Genomic DNA, 7,742 nt, shown 5'->3' on the forward strand with positions numbered 1-7,742 from the left:
GTGCTGCATCCACCATGCAACTCCCTTTATGGGAAACACTTCCTCTTTTCCAACACTTTTTTTTACTAGACATTATAAGGCATTTTTAATATTACCTGAACTTCTTTTACCAACAACATTTTCACTATTATGTAACTCTTTTAGCAGCATATAAAACTTTTCAGGTAAAACATTTTTTTTTTTAAGTAAATTCTCTTCTTCACTGGCCACTGTGCAACTTGTGACCAGGTGTCCATTTTTTCAATAAGGTGCAAAACTTCAGCAAACTTTCAAACATGAGGGACTTGCTCGTAAACCCTCAACGTAGGCCCCGGGCGTGGCTGCAGGGCATAGGTGATCCGGTAGTAGGACCACACCTTCGGCCACGCCAAACGAGTTTTTGTCCAGAGGTAGACGTTGCAGTACTTTTATAAAACCAATAGGGGGCGCTTTAAGAAGCGCAACTATTTACAGGGGTTGGCCGCTCCCAGTTCTCGGCCGGATGGGAAAGGTGAATGGCTGCTCTCAGTCCTCAGCCAGGTGGGGAAGAGGGATGGCTGCTCTCAGTTCTCAGCCAGGTGACTTGGGGGTTAACTTTGAATGGGCAACAGTCCCAACGGGGGCAACAAATACGGTTCCTTGTACCCTGTCAGGTAACTACTCACACTTGCTCGTTGCCGCTCATCAGTAGCGGTATCCTCCTGATGCTCCTTCTTCCTCCTCATGCTCTCCAGATCCGTCCGGGTCCTCTGGGTAGCAATGCTCCTGGTACTGTTCCTCCTCCACCCTCTGGACATTGAGGGCATACCATCCTTTCAGGCCTCGATGTCGGGTGTATATTTCCCGATCTCCAGAGAACAACTCCCGCTTCGGGTGACCTGCTGGCAGGTGAGCCTCCACATCCCTCCTGTCAACATGAATGTCTGTGGCGGTGGCAGAGTCCCGAATGAACCCCCACCCTTTCACCTGGTGAAACTTCATCGTCTCAGCTGTTTTAGGACCGCGTGCTGCATGGGGGTTTCGGCGGGTGCGCGTCTTCTCCGCGCTTCGGGCCTGCAGCTGCTCCCTCTTCCGGCGCCGTGCCCGCTCCTCCTTCGCAAGCTGCTCACAGATCTCCCGCCTGCGGACTGCGGCCGTCCGTGTCTCCTGGGCAAACCCCATCACATCCTCCCCGGTTTGGTCCCATCCTACCTGGACCTCTTCCTCCGGTAGCTGAGAGACGGCGACTGGCTGCGGTAAGGGCAAGAGCGGAGCGAGCAGGGCCTCGGCCTTTGCGGGCAGGTTTTTCCGCAGACTGGGGTGAACCCATCCCTCCGGTATGGGGACCGGCTCTCCCTCCGGACCGGTCAGTTGGGCATACAGGTCCACGCCCAGGGGTGGTGGTTTAGAGACCGGGGGCGCCAACGGGCGACAGGCGCTTGAGGGCACCAGGCCTTGCGACCGGGCCTGGAGCGGGCTGCTCTCGGTCACGTCCGGGGTCAGGGGGCACGACGGGGGGCGTGGTTCAGCGGTGGTCTTCGCGGCTTGCGGCCCAGGTGTTTGCGGCGGGAGCGTGGAAGCTGCAGCGGCTCCCGGGACTTCTGGCTCCACGGCGGGATCCAGGGGTAAGGCTACGGCATCAGGACCCGGGGCAGGGGAGTCTGCCTTACCTGCCTCCGCGGCAGCGCTGCTCTCGGCCTCCGATCTTCTCTCTCTGTCTTCAGGGGCAGGCACACTGCCGGGTACTGGCAGCGTCTCTTGCTGCCAGGTCGCGACCCGCCGGGCCATCTCCTCCCTCCATCCGTCGATGACTTCCCTCTGCGCTCGGACCATCCTCCGGTCCAGCTCCTCCAGGGCTGTCCGCAGGAACTCAGGGTCTTCTGCGGGGAGCTGAGCTATCAGCTCCGTGAGGCTGTACGAGGACGCCTCGGCCTGCAGCAGGCCGCTTGCCAGGGTGCTGGAGTTGACGCTCCTCTCCATCTCCGGGTGTGATCTGGCGAGACTGATCCAAACCACACCCTGCCCCTCGGTTTTCTTCTCTTTCCGCCCCTGTTGGGGGTGGTCCTGGGGCAATCTGCTGACAATCACTCTCAGGGGTAGCCCCCCCACCTTGATGGACATCTCTACAGCCGCACTCATGGCTGTTGGGGGTGGGCTCCTTCTTTGGCGCCATTCTGGGACCTGGCCCACGATGGGAGGTGGCTTCCTGTTGTATTTTGGCGCGCACATTATGGCGTCTGTTCTTCTGGGGCGGGCGCCATTTTCAATACAGTGAAACAGTCTCTTTTCAGGCACGCAATACTCGTTTGTGGCGGGTTGGTCACGATCCTGCCGACTACGCCAAAGCTGACTCGCCCCCTGGGCCGTGGGGCACCCGGATCCGGGCCTTCTGGTGTACGGTGCTGATGGGGGTAGTAGTGGCAACCCGATCCCGTGGCTCAGGGTGGTCAGACCAAATTGTGGCAGTCTATTTATCAGTGTTTTGAATGTCCGACTACGCCACCCGTGGATTGCGGTCAGGGGTGACCGCCACTGCAAGGCAGACCGCTGAGGCTGGTGTTGGTGTGCAGCACAGGGATAGAATAACTCCCCACGGGAAGAGTGTAGCCTCAGGGCAATGTAGGTGGATGCTGGGGGTGATGGTGCAGGTGCAGCATAAATCACACAGAGTCAAATGGTGCAGTTCAGGCCTTTTACTCACAGTTGATATCCAAGTCACTTCTGTCAGCAATGACTGCCCAAGCCGTGCTGCGTCCACCAGGTGAGGGGCTCGGTCAACCCCCAGGCAGTTCAGGAGTATGGCACAGGACCCCCTTCTATCCTTTCTCTGGCCTCTCGTGCCCCACCAGTGACCACGCTTTTGTCTGGCTGCCTCGGGCCTTCTCTGGTAAAACTTGGCGCCAGTTTCCCTGACCCTATGTGGTGCCTTCCTAGCGGGTGTAGCAAGGGGTCACACCAATAAATGATCACGACCTCCGGTTCTTGGCTGAGGGATGATTTACCTCCACCAACTTGGGAATCCGGTACCCTTCCGCGGCCTGACCCTTCACCCGATATAATGCGGGCTTGCAACGGTTTCTGTCCGTTCTGCTCTCTTAGGGTCCCTTCTGCCTTCTTGTTTCTGGAGCCTTTCTACTCCTCTGTCTCTCCTCTTTCCTTCCTTCTCCTTCTCCTCTTCTCCTCTCGGGCCCCGGCCTTCTCTCCAGGCCTGCCTCATGGAGATGAGCTCAGGCTGAGCCACAGCTCCCTGTCAGCTCTTACTGAGCTGCTACTCTGCTCTGCACTGTTCTGCTGCTTAAGATGGCTCCCACCTTTTATCTGCTTCTCTGTGCTGAGCTCAGGTGACCTGCACCCAATGAGCTCCTTCCTATGCTCCAGAAACCGTCCCCTACTGCTCCTACATCACTGGGTTCTCTCCCCCCTCCCCACTCCAGCCGGGGAGATGGCTAGTTGTGCCTGCATAAATGGGAGCACCGTTGAGCTGTCCCCCGGAAATGGGGTGAGTGTGTGTATGCAGCTAACTGAGCCCTGGTCCACACTCCATCCTTACCTGGGAGTGGAATATCACACCTCTGGTTGAGGTGCAATACCCCTGTAGCAACCGAACCCTCGGGGTGCTACATGTACAGTACAGAGAGAGGCAAATCAGTGCATGGATGGTATGAACATGATTTTGAAGAAAATTTTGATATGGGCCAAACTGGGACAGTTAGACTGGGACAGTTGTCCACAACTCTTTAGCGTTGTGTGGTTTGTCACCTAAGCATATTAGCTTCAGCACAGCCTGTTGCCACTTGGCCGAGGCAGTGCTGCCGTTAGCAAAATGTACCGTCCCTGCCCACAAGCACTTGTCCACGTGTCCGTGGTTAGGTGGACTTTCCCAGTAACTGCGTTGTTGAGGGCACGTCTAATGTTATGGGACATGTGCTCGTGTAATGTTGAGACGGCACACTGGGAGAAATAGTGATGGCTGGGGACCGCGTACAGAGGGAAGGCCGCTGCCATCAGGTTGCAGAAAGCTTCTGTTTCCAGGAGCCTAAAAGGCAACATTTCGAGCGCAAGCATATGCGAAATGTGTGAATTTAGTAGTGTGGCCTGTGGAGCGTTGGCTGCATATTTGCGCTTGAGTTACAAGGACTGGGGTAGGGACAACTGAACGCTGCGCTGCGACAAGGACAAGGACGTGCTTGCTGATGGTGCTAGTTGAGAGTGGTCAACGACAGGTGCAGGGGGGGAGGCATCTTGGCATGCACCATGGACAGGGGATTGGCGTGCACGCACAACAGCAGAACAAGCAGTGGTGTCAGCCGCAGACACTGTTGCTGGACCCTGGGGTTCGGCCCACTTAGTCGGATGCTTTGCTGCCATGTGCCTGATCATGCTGGTGGTGGTCAGGCTGCTAGTTTTGCTACCCCTGCTAATGCTGGCCTGGCAGGTGGTGCAATTGGCCTTTTTGTAGTTATCGGCAGAGTCTTTAAAAATCAACCAGACTCGGGAAGACCTAACAGTTGTACTGGCAACTTCTGTCGTGTCGGCGTTATGAGGAACGCTTTCCCGCCTTGTGTCTGCAGCCACCACACTGCATCTTCCTGCCTGTTGTGGTGCTACGCCTCCCTCCCCCTGTGTGCTGCTGTCCTCTCTCTGTATGTCTCCCTGCCAGGTTGGGTCAGTTACTATATCATATCACCGCATCTTCCACTTCCGCACCCTGGTCCTCCTCCTGACTTTCTGGCAATTGTGTCTCATCATCATCATCATTATCCACCTCTTGCGACAGTAATTGTACTATCCCAGACACCTAGTGTGAATAGCTTGACCGACACACTGCAGCGGAATGAAAATGGAAGAAATGTCTGATTTTGGAACAGTCTTATAGGTGATTTCTGGATTTTTATCACTGAAATATGGAACAGATCTGGCTTTATTCTGCAGTGAGAACAAGCAAATGGAGCAGAAAAATTGTATACTCTGGATTGCTTTTTAAGCAAATAACCAGGATTAAAATAAAAAAAAAATTTCCAGGGTAGACTGTGACGAGCATAGCGGCGCCAGGTCTTATATAGACCTGATGACGCTGTGCGACCAGCCAATCACTGTAATGCCCACAACCAACATGGCTACGGCATTACAGTGCATGGTAGGCAATCCCTGCATATTCATTGGCTCTCTAAAGAGCGCCAAACATGCAGGGAGGGGACCTGAGGCGAGCACCAAGCAGTGGCGAGCACGATCGCTCATCACTAATCCTAATTTATTCCCAAATGGTGTCCAGGAGCTTGTTTCCTGTTTTATCTATATTTTTTTTACTAGATATTTGTACCTGTTAAGAAAAGATTCAATTTTGAGGACACAAATTAAAAAAAAAAACGTCCAACACTTTCCGTAGAGGAAAAAAAATCAAAAACATCTTAGCACCAAGTTTACTAAAATATTATAATCTCACAAAAATACAAACGGAATAAAAAACAAGAAGGAAAATTCAATTATTTCATAAACTTACAAAGCAATAACTCAATGTAAAATTAAGAAATGTTGCTGCTGCAAAAACAAACCCAATGCAAAGCCAATGTCAGTAAGGGCCGGGCACTGTATTCTCAGAGCGGTGACTGAACTAGCGCCGGCGCAGCCCCCGTGACTGAAACCGAATGCTGCCGGTGAGAATAAAGTTAATTTCCCCCCGGAGCGATCGGCTACGTGCAGGTGCCAGGCAGGTTAGTAATGTTATTAACCTGCAGATTAAGCCCATATTATTATCATTTTGCATTGGTGACAGGTTTCCTTTAAGGCGCAATAATCAAGAATTCCTACAAAATCAATTAAATATTAAGTCCATTTCCATGGCCCATGCACTAGGTATAAATGTATCAGTTTTGTCTGGTGTGTGTACCTGTTAAGAGGGCGGTTGCAGACAACTTTATTCTAATGGAATGCAACCGACCCCGGGGTCCGCGATGCAGCCTGGTGGACTGCTGTCGAACACTTTCCGGGTGAAAAGGAAAACAACCAACTTAAATGATAAACCCTTCCGTGTTGACTGCACACAGGAACGGGTATAGCGGTTCGCTCTATCTCCGTTAAATGCACGGGAGATGCGCGACCGGGTAAGTAGCTGTGGCCCTGTTAACTACACAGGGACTACACTGGCGGCGCTAGGATGCGTGTGTGACTACGCCGACGGGTACACGTGCCTCCAGCCGGCGTGCTACCGGACTGAAGGGTTCTACTCCACGTGGCTGACAGGCGATAGCCGTGGATAGGATGTCTGCAGGCTGCTCGGGGTGTTAGGGGACCCCTTTGGCAGAGCCAGACTGCTAGACGAAGCTACCTGCCTATGGAAACTACGTGGAACACAGTCGTCCAGAGTGCGCCGCCATGTTTGTGGGCGGGCCTTTTAAAGACTAAGCCCTGCCCACCGTCGCGCCATTGGTGACGCCACCCGTGGACCTATCAGGCAGTGCCAGGTTACCAGTTAGGTGGTTGCAAAACCACCAATCACGGGCCACCAGGTCACGGGCATGCTCAGTACCGAGAATCCTGGACTTTGGCTCCAACAGCCCTGTCTCCCTCCGCAACCTATGCTTAACATTGCTAGGCACAAATACCCAAGAGACAATCTGTACATCTCGTGGACCAGCTAGGCGTTGGGGCTGATGATGATGCTGAGCAGCATCAGCCCTGACTGGAATGGGAGACCACAGAAGGTTCTGGACCCATTTCGAATCCAGCAACAGCCCGACGCCTAACAGTATCCCCCCTTCTAACATCCCCCTCCACTTGACGCTCATTTTCCTCAACGAGCAGGGGAGCATAAATGTGGTCCACCGGGTCACAGGGAAGATCCTCAGATCCGTGTACAGGGTACCCTTTTTTCCCACGAACCATCTTAGACCACATAATAGCCTGCAGCTCGAGATTGTCACCCCTGGTGTCTGTAGCAGGTTGGGGTTCAGCGAGTTTTGACAGGTGAACGGGTCTAAGGAGCGACACATGGAAGGTGTCGTGACTCCTCAGGAGTCGTGGTAACTGTAACCGGTACATTACAGCGTTTACCTGGGCCAAAATTTTAAACGGACCAATAAAGCGAGGAGCAAACTTAGCAGATCTCCCGCATAATCTAGTATTGTGAGCCAAGAGCCACACTCTGTCGCCCGGATAGAATACGGGGGCAGGACGACGAGAAGTGACAACCGACTCACTATGTGTAGAGTCCATCACGGGTGACGGATGGAGAAGACCAGTTGGACTTTGGCGGAAAGATTTATCTCTCGCACAGATGGGACATGCGAGAACAAATTCCTTGACGTCCTGGCGCCACCGGGGCCACCAATAGGACCGTTGAAGGGACTTAGTGGTACGATTGACCCCCAGATGAGCTCCGATCTTAGAGGCATGAGCCCAGGAGAGCACCACATTTTGTAGATTAGGGGAACAAACGTCCTCCCCGACGGAACCTGGTTAGAGGGCACTGCAGCCACCCTCTCTACCTGAGAGTTCTTTTTGACATAGTCTGACAAGACCTGGGTCTCGGGGACAGACAGAGGATCTGTACCGGGGGCCACATCGGTAGAAGGATCAGAAACTACCCTCCGGGTGACTGTAACCATACACTGAGACACACAATTCTCACTCCAAGAAGAAATTCACCCCGTATTCCAGTCAATGTGTGGAGTATGACAATGTAGCCAGGGGAAACCCAATAACACCTTGTCTAATCCACCAGGGATAATAAGAAAGGAGATGACCTCTCGGTGGCCCTGAGGAAATGACATGGTGAGGGGAATCGA

Source organism: Phyllobates terribilis, unplaced genomic scaffold (assembly GCF_046119375.1).
Source record: "Phyllobates terribilis strain yellow unplaced genomic scaffold, ASM4611937v1 Scaffold_2__4_contigs__length_985480577, whole genome shotgun sequence".
NCBI lineage: Eukaryota > Metazoa > Chordata > Amphibia > Anura > Dendrobatidae > Phyllobates > Phyllobates terribilis.